The sequence below is a fragment of the Cucumis melo genome, chromosome 6, assembly GCF_025177605.1.
Source record: "Cucumis melo cultivar AY chromosome 6, USDA_Cmelo_AY_1.0, whole genome shotgun sequence".
Taxonomy (NCBI): domain Eukaryota; kingdom Viridiplantae; phylum Streptophyta; class Magnoliopsida; order Cucurbitales; family Cucurbitaceae; genus Cucumis; species Cucumis melo.
Genome location: NC_066862.1, coordinates 3,586,145 through 3,610,704, shown reverse-complemented (window position 1 = coordinate 3,610,704; position 24,560 = coordinate 3,586,145). Strand labels below are relative to the sequence as shown.

Genomic DNA, 24,560 nt, shown 5'->3' with positions numbered 1-24,560 from the left:
TCTCTCATCAAGATATCTCTTGACAAACCTCACATTTCCCACTGGAACTTGACTACACAACCAGCCCTCTTCATAGAGGAGACTATCATCTATGGAATCCCTCAACTACATGTTGATTCGGATGAGTCTGATGGAAGTGTGTGTTGGGATCTCTCTTATCCCTCCATGTGCATCTTCCACAACCTTGAAGCCTTCTTTATATAAGCTTCATCCCTAATCACCTACCCTTATATTAGGAGTGGTTGAGAGATATGAGCGATTGTGATAGTTTATCTGTTAAACATGTGGCCAATATTCTCTAACAATTTCTCTTATGTGTTGATGATCCAGGCAACGGAAAGGCCCATCAACTCTTTCCGTGCATGAAAAAGTTCAAAAGTGTGAAACTTAAAATAAATTTGATCCAATTCTTGTAGGTTCCATTTTGAGAGAGCAAAGCCAAAGCAAACTTAGGTGTTTAGAATCATTAGTGCTTACGAATGTCTTACAAATGTATTTGGTGTAAAATTTTAAGCTCAGACAGTCATTCCAAAAAGACCTTTAAGCGGGGTTGATGAGAAGGTAGCTTATTCTGGGTTTGCGTGTAAAGGAACTTTGAGTCCGTGAAAATTATAATGAGGAAACGATGGGCCCTGATTTTCAAATAAAGCATGGCATGTAAATAACAAGAAAAATATTTTAAAAAAGAAAAAAAAGAACGAAATGGTCACCAAAAGAAATTACAAAACTTTACTTGTAGCAAAGTAGAAAATAGATTAATGTAGAGGTGTGAATGTTAGCCTATAAACTTAATTTGGAAAACTTGAAAACCAAATAATTATCATGGAACTTGCATGGATGGTATCTAAGAATTGATCTTTGTTGACAATGATGGTAACAATTAATTCGACAATTTATTACATATCAGCATACTTAATAATAATAATAGTGTTGGAACGATGAGTTGAAATAGTAGAAATACCACTTATTAGTACAATTGTGGGGCATAATTAAGCATTTGACATATGCATAGACACTATACATACGATTGACCTTATACATCATCCGGTCTCTAACCAACTTTGGGCATTTCCACAATTACATCTTCCACATTGACATCACACCAAACTCGTTTGGTATCAAAATTCAGAATTCTAGGTGTACCAGATAGAATCTTGACAGCTTCCACATCAGGATTCTCTCTTTCTATGATCGCGGCAGCAATAGAATATTTTATGAAGACAAGCTCTGGCCATTGAGTTTTTCCTATTTAAAAATTATATATTTATGTTAAATTTTGCCATAGATATTAACTTAAATCCATTCAAAGTGTATACTCTGACAGACTCAAAATATACAAAACTTCAATATGAATAAAGTTAAATCCTATAGAACATAAAATACTTGTGATAGTTGGTTTTCTGTGAATTGATTTGACTTCCAAGACTATCACACTTGCGATAGTTGATCAAATTCATGTTAGTTTACAAACCATTCAATCGAAACTAGTTTCTCAAAAATGAAGATCGTTTTGATAGGATGAACTTACTTGGAGCAGATTGATCTTCAGCCATGTTTCGGTTAGTATGAGTGTATGGATCTGCAGACTTTAATTTTGATTTGGGTTTTGATGGCCAATGAAATGTCTCATTTTATAGCCAATATTTGTGAGCTTTGAAACCCTCGGAAAATTCCAAGTTGCCAAGTTGTCAGGCATCTTTGACCTTTGGCAGCCCACGTTGTGGATTTAGCGGTCGACGGCGATTACCAATTGATAAGCCTTCATAGATTATTACGTATATATCAAATGGCCTATATGTATTATAATATATTATCTGCAGGTACGTATTAAGATAAGCATTCTTTGACTCTTGGATGTTTCAAACCTTAGAATAATTAACTAATTTAGTTCCCACCTGTCGTAGTTTGGTTTGCTTGAAGTGTCAGATTAAATTCACAGCATTGTTTGATTTCGAAAGGGATAGAAGGCAAGACTTTTCATTTTTCGTGGCCTTTCTATACATGTTTGTAAAGAATAATCTATCCATGTCTATATATATATATATATATATATATATATATATTAATGGCTTTTCAATGTTTATGCTTAGATATATTTTACTTTTGAAGTATTAAAGTCAAAGCTTAAGCTTGTTTGAGTTTTTGTTTAGTGCACTAGCATGGTTAGAAGAAATAAAAAATTATGGATAAAATCGAGTGATTATTTAGCTAAAACAGAGTTCTATAGACTAAGATACAGCCATAACAAATAAACATGATTGGGTTGTGTGATTAAGCACCTTTTGCTACAACTTACTAGCTATATGACTGCTTATTTTTATTTACAGATATTTGTGTCTTTTTTTAGTCATGCTTATAAATTGAGCACGATGTTAAAATTTGCTCACCTTCTAAATAACTTTACATCATTTTTAGTATGTGATGTTTTCAATATATAAGAAGAAACAGAGATTGAAGAAACTCAAACATCAAGATAAAAGTTATTCATTTAAGTATGTGGGTAAAGTGCGCATTTCACATCTTTATTAAAAAAAAAAGTTTTTTCTTTTTTATCTTTTTAAATATTGGATATAAAAGTTTTGAGTTATTTTAGAAGATTAAGGTTGCATCCAACCATTATCTTTTTAAATTATATATCTATCATTGATCAATTTTGTCTTAAAAGTAATTACAATTGGTAATATTTTTAGACTAATCAATTAAGGATATAATAATATTTTATGATAATCATAAATATAGCAATTTTTCTAATCATTCGTTCGTTTTGTTTTCATTAGCCCATTAAACCCTTACAATTAGGTGTTTTTGCTACCCTTTGTTTTTCTCTTTTTTTCTATCCGATCCTGCTTTTCCACAATTCTTAGTGTTTGAAAGTCGGTTGTGTGATCCAAGAAATTAATAAATATGGTCTCTCCCAAATTTATACAATTAATTGAAGAATAATATTGATTTATACAAATAATTGAAGAATAATATTGTGAGATATAGTATTAGTTAATAAAGTAGAATTTTTTTAGTTACAAAGATAACTAAGGGTGCGCTTGGTTTGCATTTTGAATTGTTTAAATTTGCAAAAAATTCTTTTGAAAAAAAATTGTAGTGTTTGATAAGTTTACAAAATGTATTTTTAAAAATGAGTTTACAAGATAATTCATTTTAGAGAAATCAATCAAAACGAACGTTTTACAAAATGAATTATCAATTGATTGATTGGAAATCCATTCTCAAGCAATTCTATGACCTTGCTTGGCTGAGATTGGAAGAAAAAAAATGAAATATTGAGGGATCTTGGACAATCCTGGGGTCGAGTTTAGCCAAGATAGAAGATAGGGAAGGAAAGTAAAGGGTTCTCGGGGCTATTTCGGGATGTGTTCGGGTGAGACTGGAGACAAAAGAGTTTTTTTCTTTTCAAAGTTTCACCTAGGTTTCTCAAGGTGATCTCAAGCCAATTTCAGTCAAGAGCGCTGAATAAGTATTCGGTGGAGTGGATTAAAGGTATTAAGCATGCAAGAAATTAAATTTCTAAAATAATCAATGTTTTCAAGATATAGTGCGATAAATTTCAAAAATATATTTATTTCTAAAAATCAAAATATATGTATTTCTTTATGAAATTAGATCATAATAGTAGTCCTTTATGGTATTTTGATAAGTTTAAATATTTTCTTAAACATGATAAACCAAACAAAATTATACATATAAGAAAATGTTTAAAAGAAAATGTATTCTTTTACCAACTTTTTTTCATATAGATAATCCAAGGTGTATCACAAGTTCATTCGATTTTATATTTATCTATGTGTTTCTCTACCTCCATCCTTTATTGCCTTCGCCTTTGAGAGAGGAAAACCCAAAGATGGGCAGTGAGGATCTTCTTGCTTTTGTTAAAGGGAAGTGAAGCCGTTGACCCACTGGCTCGGGCTGTGGCGGTGACGAGGGCGGTAAAGTAGTTGAGATAACATCTTTGAAGTGGAGAACTGGAAGAGATGAGAGAAATTTTCTTATGAATTTAAACCTTGGAATACCTTTAGCTTTGTCTACTTCTAAGATTTCATCAACTAAGATTGCGTAGGACAAGATTTAGAGCCAAATCTATTGTTTTTAACACATTTTAAAGAATCGGGAAATTAAGAGGAGTAATTGAGAGAGGAGTAGAAGACCAGGGAGATTGAGATCAGGAAAAGATAGAAACTCATGGAAACAATGAAATGGCATGTTGATTTCATGGATTTGAAACTCTCCATCTAGCCACAACAAGCAGTGTAAATCATGTGAAGCTACGAAAGAAAAGCTTGGGCTTGTGTATTAGATGTTTGCTCTTAATCTAAAAATGGTTCGAGTGTTTGATTTACCTCCTTGGAAGATAAGATGGTCCTCTGTTCATATTCATTATATTATGAAGAATGATTTCCGTATATCCTCTTTCTTGTTGTGATATCTAGTTTATAATAAACTTTGTTTCCTAGTCATTCCAAAAAGACCCTTAAGTGGAGTTGATACAAAGGTAGCTTATTCTAAGTTTGTATGTAAAGGAACTTTCAGTTCGTGAACATTATAATGAAGAAACAGTAGGCCTTGATTTCCACATAAAGCATCGCATATAAATAACAAAAATAATATTTCATTCCAGATATCTAAATTATAATATAATGGTATACCAAAATTACCTAAGAAAAAATAAATAAGTTGAGAGATGTAAGTCATTGTGACACATATAAAGGAAATGGAGTTAAGTTTTAAAAAAAAATACCACTTAATAATAATAATGTTGGAACAATGATTTGAAATGGTAAAAATACCACTTATTAGTACAATTGAGGGGCATAATTAAGCATTTGAAATAGCATAGATACATCATCCATTCTCTAACCAACCTTGGGCGTTTTCACAACTACGTCTTCCACATTGACATCACACCAAACTCGTTTAGTATCAAAATTCTGAATTCTAAATCTACCGGATAGAATCTTGACGGCTTTCACATCAGGATTCTCTTTTTCTATGATTGCAGCAGCAGTAGAGTATTTTACAAAGACAAGCTCTGGCCATTGAGTTTTCCCTATTTAAAAATTATATATTTATGTTAAATTTTGCGATAGATATCAAGTAAAATCCAATCAAAATATACCCTCTCGCAAACACAAAATATACAAAACTTCAAATCGAATAAAACCAAATTAATACATTTTAGGTTAACATAAACAAGTACAGGGGTATTGGTTTTCTGTGTCTTAAATTGATTTGACTTCCCATACTTGTGATAGCCGATCAAGTTCATGTTAGTTTACAAACCATTGAATCAAAACTAGTTTCTCAAAAGTGAAGATAGTTTTGATAGGATGAACTTACTTGGAGCAGATTGATCTTCAGCCATGTTGAAGGTTAGTATGAACGTATGGATCTGCAGACTCTAATTTTGATTTGGAATTTGATGGCCAATGAAATGTCTCATTTTATAGCCAATATTTGTGAGCTTCGAAAGCCTCTGAAAATTCCAAGTTGCCAAGTTGTCAGGCATCTTTGACCTTTGGCAGGACACGTTGTGGATTTAGCGGTGACCGGACGGCGATTACCAAGTCTCATAAGCCTTCATAGATTATTACTTATATATCAAATGAAATGGCCTATATGTATTATAATATATTATCTGCAAGTACGTATTAAGATAAGCATTCTTTGACCATGGGATAATTCCCACCTGTTGTAGTTCGGTTTGCTAAAATAGAGTTTTATACACTAAGATATGTGGGTTGTGTGATTATGCACCTTTTGCTACGTGAACTATAGGAATTAAGGATGTATGTTTTTGTCGTATCTATGTCTATAGAACTTCCTAGCTAAATGACTTTTTTTCATTGATAATATAAAATTAGTAAAAAAAAAAAAAAATCATCTCAAAGGTGTAAATTTAATTATGCCATATTATCTGACTTTCGTTTGTTAAGTAATGGTTAAATAACCATTTTAAATATTTTTTTCGAAATTTATGGATTAAAAGTATCATTCTAAAAGTTTAACTAAAACATGTAACTTAAGTTTTAAAGATCACAAGTATATTTTTCTCTAATTAATAGAATTTGAGAGACTACTAATTACTGAATAAATCATGATGATTGACCTTATACATCACCCAATTTCTAACCAATTTGGAGGATTAGAACAACCACATCTTCTATATTGCAATCAACCCAAACTCGTGTAACATCAAAACTTTGAAATCTAAGTGTACTAGTTGATGCAGTAGAGATCTTTCATTCAAAAACTATTCGGCTGCAACCATAGCCTTAAATTTAAACGCCATTTGTAATTAATCTCTCGGGCTTTACTCTAGCCCTTGTTATTATATCAATAGATTTGTGGCGGATTATTCGGTCTTGGGATTCCTTGTGAAGTCCTAGGTTTCCGACTCTGATGGTTTTTTCTTTAGAAAAAGAAAAGGTATACCAGCTAGGCTTTTTCTATGATTGCGGTAGCAATAGAAAATTTTACGAATACAAGCTCTCGTCATTCCATTTTTCCTATTTAAAGAATTATATTTATGTTAAATTTTGTCATAGATATCATATATGATCCGATCAAAGTATACTGAATATAACTCTAAATTACATATTACATAAAATACTTAATTATGAAAATTGATCAAATACATGTTAGATCATTTGACATAAATAAGTATGGGATGAACTTACTTTGAGCAGGTTCTTCTACCATGTTGAAGGTTTGTTATATATAATGTATGGATTTTCAGACTCTTTCTGTCCTTTTAATTATGATTTGGGTTTTGATGTGGTCAATGGAAATGTCTCTCATTTTATAGCCAATACAATATTTTGTGAGGTTGGATACCCTGATCTGAAAATTCCAAGTTGTGCTTCCATATCTTTGATCTCTGGCAGCCCTCGTCGTTGATAATCAATTCATAAGCCTTCGTACATTTCGTATAACACATGGCATTCTTGTATTTTTTGGCTCGTGGGTGTTTCAACCTTAGTTACTTAATTTAGCTCATACCTGTTATAGTTCGGTAATTTGCTAGAAGGGTCAAATTAATTCATCGTTATTTGAGTTCTAATGGGATAAAAGACTAAACTTTCCCTAGGTTTCGTGGTCTAAGAAGCAAAGCTTATAAAAAGAGCATAATTTTAACAGAAGTGAATGCAAATTAAATGGCCTTTATGATGTCTGACGATAAATATATTTTACTTTTTTTGGAGTATTATAAAGTCAATGATTGTTTGAGTTTTTACTCAGTTGAGGATCATGGCTCGATAGAACATGAAAATGTGTATAAAAATGAGTGTTCATTTAGCTAAAACCATATTTAAAAAACAGAGACATGACCACAAACAATTAAACAAGTTGATTGAGTTGTGTGGTTGCTCGCACCTTTTTTGCTGCTCAAAGATAATTTTGTTTGTAATATATCCATAATCCATTCAACTTTCTAGAGCTAATATCACCACTCTTCTTCATACATCATTTCGTCTCTCAGTTTTCTTTAATTTTCTTCTTCTTCTTCTTCTCTTTTTCCGTCATCCAAATCTCAATTTCATTACTTTTTCCTTCCTTCATCTCATAATCGTTCTTTGTTCTTTTTCTCCTCAGTTTCTCTCTAATCCTTTTGGGCCTTTCTTTCTTGATTTCTTTCTCGATCTCCATTTTCATATAGCTGTTTCTCTTCATCGTGAATTTTTGCCTTGTGACCTGTCTTCTTCGCTAAGGGCAGATTTATTAAAGGGGCCAAGGGACGTATTCTCCTCACACATTATCGATTTTTGTATTCTAGTATTAATTTCGAGATGTCAGATTAAAATATATATTAAATAAAGCTAAATTCTAGTTTTGTTGTATTGGCTGTGTCTTCACATTTAAACTCTAATGTTGACCATTCAAATCTTACTTTTTGCAACTATTTGCACAAAATAGTTTTTATTCCAATGTCAATAATTTTCTTTTCTCATATATCAAATTTCTTCTTAAATTATCCCAAATATCAAATTTTTAAAAAGCGAAAAAAAACCTAACTAAGATAAAATCCTAACCTCTTTCTTTCTTTTTTTTCTTTATTGCTACAAATATAGTGAATGTTATTGGAATATTAATGAAACGTCGAGATATTTTTTTAAACAATATTTTAGTATATTTATTATATAGTGTCTGATATCCTCTATATAAAATTTTTGGATCAGTCATTGTTCTTCACCGTAAACTTGCAAATCTAAATGACCATGGACTCTTGTCGAAGATCGGTAAAAGATTTCTTTTATCTTCTTGGCTATCCCTTCCCTCTTTCTTCCATTATTAGGCTTTGAAACTCGGTGGTAGAGTCAAGATATAAACCAATAAAAATATGGTTTTTTCTAATTTATACAAATAATTAGAAAATAATATTATGAGATATACTATTAGATAATAGAAAAAAAAATTAAATTTTTGTGAGACAGAAACCAAGTCTTTTTCTTTTTCTTTTTATTTTATATTTAACTCTTTTTTCTCTCCATCTCCCTCATCTTTTACAGCCTTTCCATATATACGAGAGGAAAATCCGAAGGTGGGAAGTGAGGATGTTTGCCATTGTGTATGTGTTAGATAGTGAAAGGAAAGTAAAGTCGTTAACCCGATGCCTCGGGTTCTGCCGGTGACGAGGTCGGTAAAGCCGTTGAGAAACCATCTTTTGAAGTGAACTTTTTATTTCCGATGAATTGAAAGAAAGAAATGGAAGAGATAAGAGAAAATCCTTTTGGATTTAAATTCTGTTTGTGGGTACCAAAAGATCAGATGAGATGCCCACAATTAAGATTATATGTACAAGATTTAGAGCCAAATCTTTTTTTCTTTTTGACACATTTCTTACAGAACCGGTGAAGCAAGCAGGCAGAGTATAAGAGGAATGGAAGACGGAGGAGATGGAGACAAAAGAAAATATACTAAAAGAAAATGACCCATCAACACGTAAATTAATACAAGATTAATCAAAATTGTTCGACTCAAATATCAAGAACTAAAAACTAAATAAATATTTAGCCCAAATTTTATGAACTAAGAATGTATTTTGTCCTAATTTGTAAAACTTAAAAACCAAATAATTACCATAAATAGATCAAGATAACACTTGCCTGAGTAATATCTAAAGATCGGCCTTTGTTGATGTTCATTGTAACATATAATTCAACTATTTATTACAAATATACACTCTTATGAGATGAGAATTGAAACGGTAGAAATACCACTTATTAGTACAATATTGGAATGACATGATTAAGCATATAATTCACTTAGATATATGCATAGACATTATATATATATATATATATATATGATTGACTTTATACATATAACCCAATCTCTAACCGACACTGGGCATTTCAACAACCCTGTCTTCTATATTGCAATCAACCCAAACTCGACTAGTATCAAAATCCATAATTCTGAAACTACCTGCTAGAATCTTGATAGCCTTCACATCAGGATTTTCATTTTCTATTATCATAGCAGCAGTAGAAAATTCTACGCCGACAAGCTCTGGCCATTGAGTTTTTCCTATTTAAGAATTATATATCGATCATATGTTAAATTTTGCAAATAGATATACTCTAAAATCCAACCAAAGTATACCTTTCGATAGAAAATAACTCGAATTACATAAATAAACAAAAACACAAAATATACAAAACTTCAAATGGAATAAAGTCAAATCCTATAGAACATGAAATACTTGTGATAATTGATAAAGTTAATATAAGCAGGTATAGGGGTATTGCTTTTGTGTGTGTATTGAATTGATTTGACTTCCAATACTTGTGATAGTCGATCAAATCATGTTAGTTTACAAACCATATATTTAATCGAAACTAGTTTCTAAGAAAGAAGATTGTTTTGAAATTGAAACTACTTTGGAACAAAGTAATGGACTTACTTTGAGCAGATTCTTCAGCCATGTTGAAGGTTGGGTATATATGTGTATGGTATAGAAGACTCTTTCTGTCCTTTTAATTTTGATTTGGGTATTTTATAAGCAATATGGAATGTGCCATTTTATAGCCAACATTTGTGAGTTTCAAAACCCTGATCCGAAAATTGCAAGTTGGCATCTTTGGCAGCCCACGTTGTGGACTTTAGCGGTGGCTGGCTAGCTGGCCGTCCATTCCCAATTCACAATCCTTTCGTAGATTAAGTAAATTAACGCACTGTCCTATATGTATTATAATATATTATCTGCAGGTACGTATTAAGATAAGCATTCTTTGACGGCTCAGGGATGTTTCAGACCTTAGAATAATTAACTAATTTAGTTCCCACCTGTTGTAGTTTGGTTTGCTCCAAGGGTCTGATTATATTCACCATTATTTGATTTCGAATGGTATAAAAGGCAAGACTTTTCATACGTTTTTTCGTGGTCTTTCTAATCCGTGTTTGTAAAATAATAAATCCATCCATGTTTATAGAAAAAGAATATTTTTTTTTTATATTAATAGCTTTTCAACGTTTATGCTTTAGATACATCTTATTTTGGAGCATTAAAGTCAAAAACTTGTTTGAGTTTTTGTTTAGTGTACTAACATGGTTAGAAGAAACACAAAAAAGACATAGAAAAATGAGTTGTCATTTAGCTAAAACATAGTTTTATAGACTAAGATACGACCATAAAATAAAACATGATTGGGTTGTGTGATTACGCACTTTTTGCTATGTGAATTATAAGTATATGTATGCATGTTTTTCTTATATCTTTGTGTATACAACTTTTTAGCTAAATGATTGTTTATTTTCATTTATATACATTTTTGTGTTTTTTTCAAGCATACTTATAAGTTGTACAAAATGTTAAAATTACTTACTTTTATAAATAACTTCACTTCATTTTTAGTATGATGTTTTTAATATACAAGAAAAAACAAAGATCGAAGAATCTCAAACATGGAGATAGAAGTTATTCGTTGAAGTATGTGAGTAAAATGGACATTTCACATTTTTTTTTTAAAAAAATATTTTTCTAATTTTTTTGAAAAGAAAAGTTCGATAGAAAATATTTTAATTATTTTAGAAAGTTAAGATTGGACCCAACCATTATCTTAGAAAATATTTTAGTTTTTTAGAAAGTTAAGATTGGACCCAACCATTATCCTTTTAAGTCATATATCTCTCCCATTGGTTAATTTTGTTTTAAGAGTAATAACAATCGCTAATATCTTTTAGCCTAATTAATTAAGAACATAATAATATTTTTAAATAATTGTAAATATAGCCATTTTTTTCTCATCTTTCATTCCTTTTGTTTTCATTAGCCCAAACCCTTACAATTAGGTATTTTTGCTATTGCTTTTTTTTTTTCTTTCATTCTTTTCTATCCCATCCTGCTTTTCTCCCATTCTTAGGCTTTGAAAGTCGGTTGAGCGATCAAGTTATAAATCAATAAATATGGTCTCTGGCTAATCTATACAAATAATTGAAGAATAATATAGTATTAGATAATAAAGTAGAATTTTTTAATTTTCTTTGTAAGATGGTAACTAAGTTCATTTGATTTCATATTTCACTTTTTTCTCTGTCTCCCTCGTCTTTTATTGCCTTCGCCTTGAGAGAGGAAATCCCAAAGATGGGCAGTGAGAATTTTTTTGCATGCACTTGTTAAAGGGAAGTGAAGCCGTTGACCCACTGCCTCGGGTTGTGGCGGTGACGAGGGCGGTGAAGGTGTTTAGATACCATTTTTGAAGGGGAGAAATGGAAGAGATGAGAGAAAGTTTCTTTTGAATTTAAACGTTGGATTACCTTTAGCTCGTCTACTTCTAAGAGTACATTAATTAAGATCACGTAGGACAAGATTTAGAGCCAAATCTATTGTTTTTTAACACATTTTAAATAATCGGAAAAGTAAGAGGAGTAATTGAGAGAGGAGTAGAAGACCAGGGAGATTGAGATCAGGAAAAGATTTGGTTAGTTAACTAATCTATATAACTTGAAAGGCTAAACAATTACTGAATAGATCATGAGCAATTATTCTTGGTTGATAGGCTGATTGAAACAAATAATTCAACCGTTTCTTACAAATAAACAAACTTGATAATGATTATAATTTTATTGTTGAAACGATGATCAGTTGAAATACTTTATTAATTAGTACAATTGAAGGGCATCGATAAGTATACAATTCACTTAACATACACGTAAACATCGTACATATATGATTGACCTTATACATTACCTAATCTCTAACCAACTATAGGGATTAGAACAACCACATCTTCTATATTGCAATCAACCCAAACTCGTGTAGCATCAAAACTATGAAGTCTAGGAGTACCAGCTAGGATTTTGATAGCCTTCACATCAGGGTTTTCTTTTTCTATGATCGCAGCAGCAATAGAAAATTTTACAAAAACAAGCTCTCGCCATTCCATTTTCCCTATTTGAAGAATTATATTTATGTTAAATGTTATCATAGATATCAAAGATAATCCGATCAAAGTATACCCTTATTGATTGAATATAACTCTAAATTACATATTACATACATGATCAAACAAAATAAATATACAAAACTTCAAATTAATTAACAAAAGCCAAATCTTATAACATAAAATACTTATTATAATTGATCAAATACATGTTAGATTATTATAAATAAGCATAAGATATGATGAACTTACTTTGAGCAGGTTCTTCTGCCATGTTGAAGGTTTGTTATATATAATGTATGGATTTGCAGACTCTTTCTGTCCTTTTAGTTATGATTTGGGTTTTGATGGTCAATGGAATGTCTCATTTTATAGCCAAAATGGTATTTGTGAGATTGGACACCCTGATCTGAAAATTCCAAGTTGCCAAGTTGTGTTCCATATCTTTGATCTTTGGCAGCCCTCGTTGTTGATAACCCATTCATAAGCCTTCGTAGATTACGTATAACACATGGCATTGGTATTCTTTGACTCGTGGGTGTTTCAACCTTAGAATTAATTAATTTAGTTCATACCTGTTATATAGTTCGGTAATTTAATAGAATGGTCAAATTAATATTAAGATTTCACCGTTATTTGAGTTCTAATGGGTTAACGGACTAAACTTTCCCTACATTTCGTTGTCTTAGAAGCAAAGCTTATAAAAAGAGCATAATTTAACTGAATCGAATAAAAATTAAATAGCTTTTACGATGTTTGAGGATAAATACATTTTACTTTTTTTTTGGAGTATTATTGATATAGCCTAAGTAACCTCAAGAAAAATCCTCCAAGAATCAAGGTTGTGGATCTTTTGTTAGAATCAATAATATGCTTTATACAAGAAGAGAACACTCCTATTTATAGAGTTCTATTACAATAATTGGGTTAAAAAGGAAATTAACTTAGAATATTACCTAATTACCCAATTAACCCTTAATCTTATTACATCAATTATAAAGTCAATGATTGTTTGAGTTATTATTTTGTTTACGATCATGGTTAGATAGAACATGAAAATATTTAGAACTTGGGCTTTTCTCTAGCCCTTCATCAATAAAATTGCGTGTCTAGTTTGGTCTTAGGCACAGTCCTAAGTCCCAACTAGCTGTTTCCTTTTTTAAAAGAAAATATGTATAAAAACGAGTGCTCACTTAGCTAAAACCAAATCTTAAAAACAGAGAGATATGACCAAAACAATTAAATGAATCGTTGTGTGGTTGCATACACATTTTTGTTACTCAAACAGTAATTTTGTTTGTTATATATCCATAATCCATTCAACTTTCTAGCTAATATGACCACTCGTTTTTATAATTTTCTTTTTTTTTGTTGGCATGAGTATAAGTTGAACAAAATGTCAAAGAAAGTTTACTTTTTAAATGACTTCACATCATGATCTTTTGTTCGTTTAAAATTGTGAACAAAATGAGTATTTAAAAATTATGTTTCTTTTTTAAAAAAAGTTTAAGGAATTTATTATGAGTTTTTTTAAAAATAAGAATTAAGGTTACACGTCCTTTTTCAAAAAGAGTAAAACGTGGTGCTGGGGCGTCTTTCTTCTTCCTTTGTCCATCTCCTCTCTTTCAATTTCACCCTTTTTTTCCTTCCTTCATTTCCTATTGTTCTTTTTCTTCTCGGTTTCTCTCTAATCTTTTTACGCCTTTCTTTCTTATTCCTTTCTCAATCTCCATTTTCATATAGCTGTTTTTCTTCATCATGAATTTTGGCCTTTAACCTCTCTTCTTTACCATAAACTTGCAAATCTAAAGGACCGTTGGACTCTTGTCGGAGATCAGTAAGAGATTTTATGGCTTTGGCTGTTATAGTTTTAATACAGACTAGAAAAAAGAAATTTTTATTCCCCATTAAACCGTCACATTTAGGGTATTCTTGCTATTAGTTTTTTTCTTCTTATTTTTCTTTATCTTCTTCTTTATTCCTTCCCCCTTTCTAGCTTCCATTCTTAGGCTTTGAAACTCGGTTGTAAAGTCAAGTTATAAACCAATAAAAATATGGTTTTTCTTGCTAATTTATACAGATAATTAGAGAATATAATATTATGAGATATACTATTAGATAATAAAAAAGAAAAATTAATTTTGTAAGATGGGAACTAAGTCATTTTCCTTTTAGTTTTCATTTTATATTTAACTTTTTCTTCTCTCCATCTCCATCATCTTTTACTGCCTTTGCCTTGAGAGAGGAAAATCCGAAGGTGGGAAGTGAGGATTTTTGTCATTGTGTGTGTTAGATAGTGAAAGGGAAGTAAAAGTCGTTAACCCGACGCCCTCGGGTTCTGCCGGTGACGAGGTCTGTAAAGCCGTCGAGAAAACCATCTTTGAAGTGAAAATTTTATCTCCGATGAATTGAAGAAAGAAATGGAAGACATAAAGAGAAATAGATTCTGTTTGTGGGTACCAAAAGATCAGATGAGACGCCCACAATTTACATTAAGATTATAACACTTGCATGAGCAATATCTAAAGATTGATCTTTGTTTATGTTGACCCAACTTCCTTTATTTGTTTTAATTAATTTAATTTGGTTGAGATTTGGTTGTTGAGATTGTTTGGACAGTTTGTTATCATATATCACTGTTCTGGAGAGGTTTGGAGTTCAATTTTGTTTAGATTATTATATATGGTTGTGTGATGATTAACAGAAAATGGAATGGAATTCTGGTGTGATTATGCATTATTGAAAAATATATTATGATGAGTGGTAAACGTTTAAGGTGTAATTTTGAGAACTACTGGGGTGACGATAAAACAACATAAGAGATTGATAAGCTATTTAAGGATGTTTGAGGCCGGGATTGCAACTGGTCATTAATTAATTAACGGGGAGTAATCCTATTAATGTTATAATTATTGGTTTTGTACAATACAGAGTTCTAATTGTTGAGTCGGTCCATGATCAGCACGTTGGTTCATGTTTATGTTTAGATTGTTGTACCCTAAATGATCATAACATTGTAATAATCAATTACTGCAATATAACCTTTTATCATGGATCTAAGACTTTTTTAGATATAGATGTTGTGTCATCGAACTAGGTTACTAATTTTTGTTATGTTTTCTATGCTTTTATGTGCTTCCATAGTTTTTCTTTTTGTTATTCAACAATTTATTACATATAAATGCACTTATGAGATAGAGAGTTGAAACGGTAGAAATACCACATATTATTATAATGATAGATGAGGATGTTGCATATGATTCACTTTGTACACGTCACCCAATCTTTAACCGACGATGGGCACTTTAACAACCACGTCTTCTTCATCGCAATCGACCCAAACTCGGGTATCATTGAAATTCAGACTTCTGGGACTACCAACTAGAATCTTGATAGCCGTCACATAAGGATTTTCTTTTTCTATTATCCTAGCAGCAGTAGAAAATTTTTCGCCGACAAGCTCTGGCCATTGAGTTTTTCCTATTAAGAATTATATATTAATTATTACATGTTAAATTTTACAAATAGATATAATCTAAAATCCAACCAAATTTGGACCTTCCACATAAAATAAATCGAATTACATAAATAAATGAACACAAAATATACAAAACTTCAAATTGAATAAAGTCAAATCCTACGGAACATAAAATAGTTGTGATAATTGATAAAATTAATATAAACAGGTATAGGGGTATTGTTTTTGTGTGTGTATTGAATTGATTCGACTTCCAATACTTGAGATAGTTGATCAAATTTCATGTTAGTTTACAAACCATATATTTAATCTAATCTAGTTTCTCAAAAAGAAGATTGTTTTGAAATTGAAACTACTTTGGAACAAATATTTTTGAAAAATTAAAAGCAAGTTGGTAGGGTGAATATATATAATGCACTTACTTTGAGAACATTCTTCAGCCATGTTGAAGGTTGAGTGTATGTGTGTATGGTATGGAAGACTCTTTCTGTCCTTTTAATTTTGATTTGGGTAAAAGAAGAGAGATGCTCTCCTCCGTTCTCTCTCCTCTTCCTTTTCACCATCACCAACAGCTACTACCCTTGCCGGAATTTACAGAGTCACCTGCTACTACCACTCAAAATGGCGGCTTGCCAATTTAATTCAATCCCACCTGATCACAACAGTTGCATTAAATCCAAATACTTCCTCCTTTTTGCCGTTAAAAGGTCCCCTTCAACACCAGTTCTTTTCAACTTTATTCACTTACCCTTTTTGTCTTCTACCTACAACTTCACAAAAAATGGCCTACTTCAAATCACTTCCTAGATCCTGCAAAATAGAAAGAAAAGAATTTGTCCTTCTCCTTGACAAGTATGCAAAACACACTCATTATTGGCTTACCGAAACAGGAGCTCACAAAGCCTTTTCCATTGAAGTTTCCCCAAGAGATTTAGATTGGATAAGAAGCACTCTTAAATCACTGATTGAAACTCCAAGCTCGAATCGCTTCTTCCTTGAAAATCGTGATTCCGAGCATTGCATCTGGATTAGGAAAACAAGAAATGGTAAAGGATGTATTGCAGAAATTTTCAGAGTGGATAACAAAAATAGAAAATCTTGCATCCTAGTTCCGGAAGGTCCGGAGAAAAGTGGGTGGGTTTCCTTTTTATCAATGATCACTCCAAAAGTAGAAACAAAAGCAAAGATAAGACCATCATTCTTACCAAGAAGCAGCCCTGAAATCCACTCTTCATCTCCCATCGATTACCACAAACGTTCATATGCCAAAGCAGTCACTGAAGGAAGACCTTCCATTTCAAGCGACTCAAGTGAATCTTATGCATCAAGTGATTCAAGTGATTCAAGCCATTCTTCAGGTAACAGCCCACGCAACTTCCCATCCCCTGTCTCACTAGAAAATACAGTGGTGTTAGTAAGACGTTTTTTTCATGATGACTGGTACAAAATCCTTCAAAATTTGAGGAAGCAAATCGAGGAATCTTTTACCTACAACGCTTTCCATGCTGAAAAGGCCCTGGTGCACTTCAACTCAAATGTACCAGCGAATCTTCTCTGTCAAAACAGAGGGTGGACAACCGTTGGGAAGTACACGGTCAGGTTTGAAAAATGGAATCCTGCTTCCCATGCCTCTCCAAAACTCATTCCTAGCTATGGGGGGTGGACAACCTTCAGGGGAATTCCTCTTAACTTATGGAACATGAAGACCTTTCAACAAATCGGGAAAGCATGTGGAGGTTTGATTAAAGTAGCCGAGGAAACAAAGACAGCAAGCAACCTGATTGAAGCTAAATTAAAAATTAGATACAACTATTCAGGCTTTTTACCAGCTTATGTGAAGATCTTCGATCAAGAAGGTAACAAATTTGTTGTTCAAACTATCACTCACTCAGAAGGAAAATGGCTAATGGAAAGGAATGTTAGATTGCACGGTACCTTCAAGAGGCAAGCTGCGGCTTCTTTCGATGAATTCAATCCCGATTCAGAGCAATTCCTGTTCGATGGCATGGAGGCCATTTCACCGGATCTTCAGAACACCTTCTCCGGCAGCCGTAAAAGCATATCACCGGAGCAGCCATCTACATTAAAATCAGTCATTATTAAACCTGCCAGAGATGCCACGTCGCCACCTTCTTTAAATGAAGAGGTAGTTAATGATAACAGTTTGCATGCAACGGCTATTAAATCGAAGGGAAAGATTTCATATAGGATATCAAATGATTGCTCTTTGGATAAAGGGAAGCAGAAGGTTGACATTCCATCCCAACTAACTCCTGCATTTATTTTGGATAAGCCAAAAAGAAAAGTATCCTTTAATTCCCCCGGTAATAAAACCAATTTTTTTAATCCGAACTCTGCTCCAGCCAATCATTCCCCTTCTGTTAGCTCCCCGGAGAAAAAACAAAGAGTCAGCAAAGAGAGAAGTGTTAAGAAGAAATCAACAATTACTCCGCCTAAATCAAGAGCCAATCAGGGCCAAGATGCTTCTAACACTCAACCTCTTAAAATTATAGCTCATGATATGAATGCTTCTAAAAAAGGTCTCTCTCTCACAGTGGACCTGGGAAATCTACCAGTTTTAGATCCGAGTAAATCCTTCGAAGATCACCACAGCTCTGACAATGCAGAAGTCATAGACATCACGAACACAGAGATGGTTCCAGAGACACCTGAATTGAAGATGACAGATCCAGAGAAACCAAAGTCCCCTCCGGAAGTCAACCATAGAAAGCAAAAACACTCTCATCGAAGAAGACACTACTATAGAAAAAAGGAAGACACTGAGAAGGATTCAAATTCAGAAGTCTTCAAAAATCAACTGGTTGCTTGGCTAAAGGAAAATGGGTTGAAACTCTCAATAGACTCAGACAGCTCGGGTGCAACAACTTCCACAAATGCCTTGTATTCTCAATTGGGTGACAGGTTAGATCCAAAGGGGGATGGGGCTCCGGGGACATCAAATGTAAAATGAAGCTTCTTACTTGGAATGTAAGAGGTTTAGGCTCTCCTTCAAAAAGAGCCTTAATAAAAAATACTTTAATTTCCTATTCCCCCGACTTTGTGATCCTCACTGAAACGAGGCTCAAATTCATAAATAAGAAAATTGTTAAGTCACTTTGGCCTTCAAACAGCATAAAGTGGATTGTGAAAAATGCTATAGACAGTTCAGGAGGGATTCTGATTTTATGGGATGATCTTCATCATTCTCTTTTGAGTCAAGAGGAAGGGATGTTCAGCCTTACTGCAAACTTTCTGTCCTCTAATAATTCATGGTGGTTAACAGGCTTATATGGTCCGGTCCAAAGAAGGGAAAGATTAAATTTCTGGACTGATTTACATAATCTCCTTCACCTTAATTCTTTTCCTTGGATATTAGGGGGAGATCTGAATGCAATCAGAATGAGAGAGGAATCAACAGCAGTCACTTCCTCTACTCATAGTTCCAACATGCTTAACAACTTCATATCAATCAATTCCCTGATTGACCCTCCCCTGTCCAACAACAGATACACTTGGTCCAACTTGAGAATTCCTCCAACCTTTTCCCGTCTTGACAGATTCCTATACAATCCTAATTGGGAAGTCCTCTTCAACCCTCATATCACTAGAACTCTTCCTCGACCTACCTCGGACCACTTTCCTTTAGTCTGTGAAGATTCATCCCCCACTGTGAGTTGGGGCCCTGCTCCATTTAGATTAAACTCCATAGTCTTAAACGACCCTGAATTCAAAAGAAATATGGAAAGATGGTGGGAATTATCAGCCCAAGAGGGCCATCCCGGTTTTGCTTTCATTCAAAGGCTCAAGTCCTTAGCTAATTTCATCAAACCTTGGCAAAAAGAGAAATTTCATTCCATCTCTTCTGCTAAAGAAAACATAATCAAGGAAGTGGATGCCATTGATAAGAAGGAACTGGACACCCTGTTGTGTCAGGAGGACAGTGATCGAAGACTTGCTCTAAAAGCTGAGCTGAATGATCTTACTCTTAAGGAATCTCAATTCTAGTTCCAAAGAGCAAAAAAGATTTGGCTTAAAGAGGGAGACGAAAATTTTGCCTTCTTTCACCGAATTTGTTCTTCCAGACAGAAGAGAAATATAATTCACGAAATTCAGGACGAAGATGGCTCCAATCAGAATACAAACATTAGCATTTCCCTCGCCTTTGTCAATTATTTTACAAAGCTCTACAGGAGTTCAACCAAAACCAATCCCCTCTTCATTGATAACCTCAAATGGAAGCCAATTGATTACTCGGAGTGGTCCCCTCTTTGTGCCCCCTTCTTGGAGGAAGAAATAAAAGGGGTCATCAACTCCTTTGAAGGAAATAAGGCCCCTGGTCCAGACGGATTCCCAATTTCCTTCTTTAAGTCCTATTGGAAACTTCTAAAAGAGGACATTCTAGCCATTTTCAAGGATTTCTACGAGAAGGGAGTGATCAATAAGAATATGAACAACACTTTCATAGCGTTAATTGCAAAGAAGAAGAATTATTCTCATCCAAAGGACTTCAGACCTATCAGCCTAACAACATCTATCTACAAGATTATTGCTAAGACTCTTTCCAACAAGTTAAAGCTCACCCTTCCTGATACTATCTCAGGTAATCAACTGGCTTTTATCAAAAATCGTCAAATCACAGATGCCATCTTAATGGCAAATGAAGCTTTAGACTATTGGAAAGTGAAAAAAATCAAAGGATTTATCTTGAAGCTGGATATTGAAAAGGCTTTTGATAATCTGAGCTGGGATTTCATTGATTTCGTTCTTAAGAAAAAGAATTACCCTCCTTCCTGGAGGCAGTGGATTAGAGGCTGCATAAGCAATGTAACCTATTCCATCATAGTCAATGGAAAGCCCCAAGGGAGAATTAAGGCAAATAGGGGACTAAGACAAGGTGATCCTCTCTCCCCTTTCCTTTTCGTTATAGCTATGGACTATCTTAGTAGACTCTTGAGCCATTTGGAGTCCACTGGTGCCATCAAAGGTGTGTGCCTTGGAAAGGATTGCAACATATCTCATATCCTCTTCGCTGATGACATTCTTCTTTTTGTTGAAGATAATGCCTTTTATCTGAACAATCTTAGAATGGCTATTTCTTTGTTCGAAAAGGCCTCGGGGCTCAAAATCAATTTGTCTAAGTCAGCAATGGTTCCAGTTAATGTCCCTTGGCCTAGAGCTTTGGATTGTGCTTCTTCTTGGGATATTCCTTGCCAGTCGCTTCCGCTATCCTACTTAGGAGTCCCTCTCGGTGGAAACCCAAAATCCAAACCTTTCTGGAGGAATATTGAGGACAGAATTCATAAAAAACTTAGCAACTGGAAATACGCGCACATCTCAAAAGGTGGAAGACTCACGCTAATCAAGTCTACTCTCACTAGTATTCCGATCTATCAGCTTTCTGTTTTTCAAGCTCCTCTCTCCACGTATAAGAACATTGAAAAACTTTGGAGAAGATTCCTTTGGAAAGGTAGCTGCAATCCAAAAGGGTCTCACCTAATCAAATGGTCAATAGTTACAAAGCCTAAAGAAGAGGGTGGGCTGGGCATTTCGAGACTCCAAATTACAAATCAAGCTCTATTACCGAAGTGGCTTTGGCGTTACCATTCGGAGCCTAATTCCCTTTGGAGGAAACTAATCCAGCTAAAATATCAAAGTAAACACCCTGGGGACTTACCTTCAAATATTTCCTCTAGTTCCTCTAAAGCCCCGTGGCGATCTATCATTAACAACAGTGAATGGTTCAAAAGAAATCAAGGTTGGGATTTAAAAAATGGAGATCAAATTTCATTCTGGTTTTCTAACTGGTCTACAGAAGGCTGTCTATCTACTGCCTATCCCAGACTATTTGCTCTCTCTATCGACAAAGAATCCTCAATCAAAGATGTGTGGAACTCAATTAACAATCAATGGGAAATTGCTTTTCGAAGAAATTTGAATGATAGAGAATTAAGTACTTGGCAGAGAATTTTAGGGAATCTTCCAGTTCCTAGAACAAACAGAGGTTCAAGCAAACCTACCTGGATTCCCGACAGCAAGAAATCTTTCTCTATCGCCTCTGCAAAACGCTGTATCTCCCACCAGCCGGAGCTTTCGGTAGCGTCTCCTCTATCTAAGCTGCTGGATCTTATTTGGAAATCTTTCATTCCTATGAAGATAAAATTCTTCATGTGGTGCCTGATTCAAAGAAAGCTAAACACATCGGAAGTTATCCAGCAAAGAATGCCAAATTTGGCTCTTCAACCAAATTGGTGCGTCCTCTGCAAAAAAGATAGTGAATCGGGAGCTCACCTGTTCCTTCAATGCGATATGGTGAAACCCCTGTGGTCTCTGCTCCAGCAAGCTCTCAACTTCGCCCATTTTTCCGATGATTTTGAAGCGTTGATCTCCTTCTTCCTCTCCCTAAATCAGTCCCTCCCGAAGCACAAGATCGTTAATTGCGGTGTGATCGCTGTCCTTTGGTGCATCTGGTCAGAGAGAAATAATAGAACTTTTGATAATTTAAGTTATCAAAAAACTATTATTAATTTATGGGAAGATTGCAAAATTCTCATAGGAAATTGGAGTAGTAGGGATCCTACTTTTAAAAATTATTCAGCATCTACCATAGCTCTTAATCTTAATGCACTATGTAATTAGTGTTTGGGCTTTTCTCTAGCCCTTCTTTAATAATATTCTAGTTTGGTCTTAGGCTTGTCCTAAGGTCAAATTGGCAGTTTCCCTTTTCAAAAATTTTGATTTGGGTATTTTATAGGCAATGGAATGTCCATTTTATAGCCAAACTCACAAAACCCTCATCAGAAAATTCCTTGGCATCTTTGCCAGCCCACGTTGTGGACTTTAGTGGTGGCTGGTCGTCGATTCCCAATTCACATTCCTTCCGTACATTACGTAAATTAACGCACTGTCCTATAAGGTTTAAACATATTATATAATATATTGTGATCTGCAGGTACGTATTAAAATAAGCATTCTTCGACTCAGGGACGTTTCAAGCCTTAGAATACTTAACTATGTTAGTTCCCACCTGCTGTAGTTTGGTTTGCTCGAAGGGTCTGATTATATTTACCATTTATTTGAGTTCGAATGGAATATAAAGTGCTACTGTTTCGGTTGTTTAAGTTTATTAAAGGTAAAATTGAGCATCAATGTCCGACGACATGTTGTCAAAGACATTGGTAACAGTTTTGGGATGATCATTGGGCTGCAATAAAATGTTATTTCCATATATGAAAGATTATTTTATAGATTCCGTTGGATGTTGTTTCTCCACCCGGATATGTTTCCTAAAATATTTTTCCAAACCATGTCATATTTATATGGTGCTTTCTTATTCATTTTATTCATTTTGTTGTGATCTTTGTACGGATGCTTATAATTTTATAAAACTAGCAAAATTTAAAAGAATATTAGAAATAAAAGGCTTTGCGACTTTTAAGCCTATAGATATTTCACTTTTGGAGAGTATCGATTTCAAGAATGATGTTTCTATTTTTCAAACTAAGGAGAAAAACATGATAGTTATAGAAGAATAAACAAAAGAAATGAAAAAAAAAGGGTTAAAGTTGAAACTATAGTCAAAAGTAGGGTGTACACTTGTTGTGAAGGAGAGTCATGTACTTGGTATACCACTTCCTTCCTTTGATCGAGTCATAGTCTAGCTGGTTAAATGGTATGCAGTACACGACCATGATATTTTGTTAATTTTTTTAATTATTAAATTGAAGTAATGCATGTTCGACATGTTTATGTTTTTCCTTTCACCATCCACATTTAAATCAAAATGGAGTAGGAAAAGGAAATTGAATGGCAACCAACATTCAGACAAACATGATCAAAAGGGATATCATTTTTGTTTGATAAGAGCGAATAAGCAACTAGAAAAAGACAAATGAATATATTCTTTCTATTTTGTTCTTTTCATCTTTTAAGCTTCTAAAGGTTTTTTTTCCGACAGAAAATAGATTACTTCTCTAATTTTGTTATTTTTCTCCATTAAGTTTCTATAAGGACTCGTTTGGTAAGTTTGATAACGTTTTTGTTCCCTGTTTTCTGTTTTTGTTTCCATTTTTTAAGAAATAGAGGTGTTTGATAAAATAGTTTCTTCCGCTCCGTTTCTCAATTACTTCTATTGGTTTCATTTTTCTCAATTTATTTCTATTTGTTTTTTTCCCTTTCTCTCAATTATTTTTATTTCTTTTCATTTTTCTCCATTATTTTTATTGGTTTTTTTCTTTTTCTTCATTATTTTTATTGATTTTTTTTCTTTTTCTTCATTATTTTTATTGGTTTCCTTTTCATTTTTCTCAATTATTTTTATTTCTTTTCTTTTCCTTTTTCTCAATTATTTTTATTGGTTCATTTTCCTTTTTCAATTATTTTTATTGGTTTCCTTTTCATTTTTCTCAATTATTTTTATTTGCTTCTTTTTTCTTTTTCTTAATTATTTTTATTAATTGGTTTCTTTTTCCTTTCTCCATCGTCTTCCCCAAATAATCATCCTCTTCCTCTTTCACTCATCGTTTTCCTCTTCACCTCTCATCGTCTTCCTCGACAACCCGAACTCTTCCTCTTCGTTGGACTGTTTCTCTTCGTCAAATCCATAGTTTTTGCCTGATTGTTCCTCTTCGTCAGATCCATAGTTTTCGTCTTCCGCTTTGTGCAAATCTGAGTTTTCGTTGTGGGTTTTT

At 33.4% G+C, this 24,560-nt stretch overlaps 2 long non-coding RNA genes across 2 annotated transcripts; both read right to left on the bottom strand.

The window, feature by feature from the left end:
- Positions 1–9,121: 9,121 nt before the first annotated feature.
- On the bottom strand, positions 9,122–10,144 carry LOC103483632 (uncharacterized). Its single transcript, XR_536596.3, has 2 exons — positions 9,917–10,144; positions 9,122–9,540 (listed from the first exon to the last, which is right to left on the bottom strand). It is a non-coding gene; the product is annotated as an uncharacterized LOC103483632 (long non-coding RNA).
- Positions 10,145–12,057: 1,913 nt separating this feature from the next.
- LOC103483631 (uncharacterized) lies at positions 12,058–12,809 on the bottom strand. The gene is made up of 2 exons (XR_536595.2): positions 12,648–12,809; positions 12,058–12,403 (listed from the first exon to the last, which is right to left on the bottom strand). It is a non-coding gene; the product is annotated as an uncharacterized LOC103483631 (long non-coding RNA).
- Between the last annotated feature and the right edge of the window lie 11,751 nt (positions 12,810–24,560).